Genomic DNA, 322 nt, shown 5'->3' on the forward strand with positions numbered 1-322 from the left:
TGTCTTCAGACATGTCCTGCACCACTGTCTTCATCATGTCCTGCACCACAGTCTAACTGTCTTCATCATGTCCTGCACCACTGTCTCACTGTCTTCATCATGTCCTGCACCACTGTCTCACTGTCTTCATGTCCTGCACCACTGTCTCACTGTCTTCATCATGTCCTGCACAACTGTCTCACTGTCTTCATACATGTCCTGCACCACTGTCTCACTCTCTTCATCATGTCCTGCACCACTGTCTCACTCTCTTCATCATGTCCTGCACCACTGTCTCACTGTCTTCATCATGTCCTGCACCACTGTCTCACTGTCTTCAGAC

Source organism: Austrofundulus limnaeus, unplaced genomic scaffold, assembly GCF_001266775.1.
Source record: "Austrofundulus limnaeus strain Quisiro unplaced genomic scaffold, Austrofundulus_limnaeus-1.0 Scaffold3004, whole genome shotgun sequence".
Taxonomy (NCBI): Eukaryota; Metazoa; Chordata; class Actinopteri; order Cyprinodontiformes; family Rivulidae; genus Austrofundulus; species Austrofundulus limnaeus.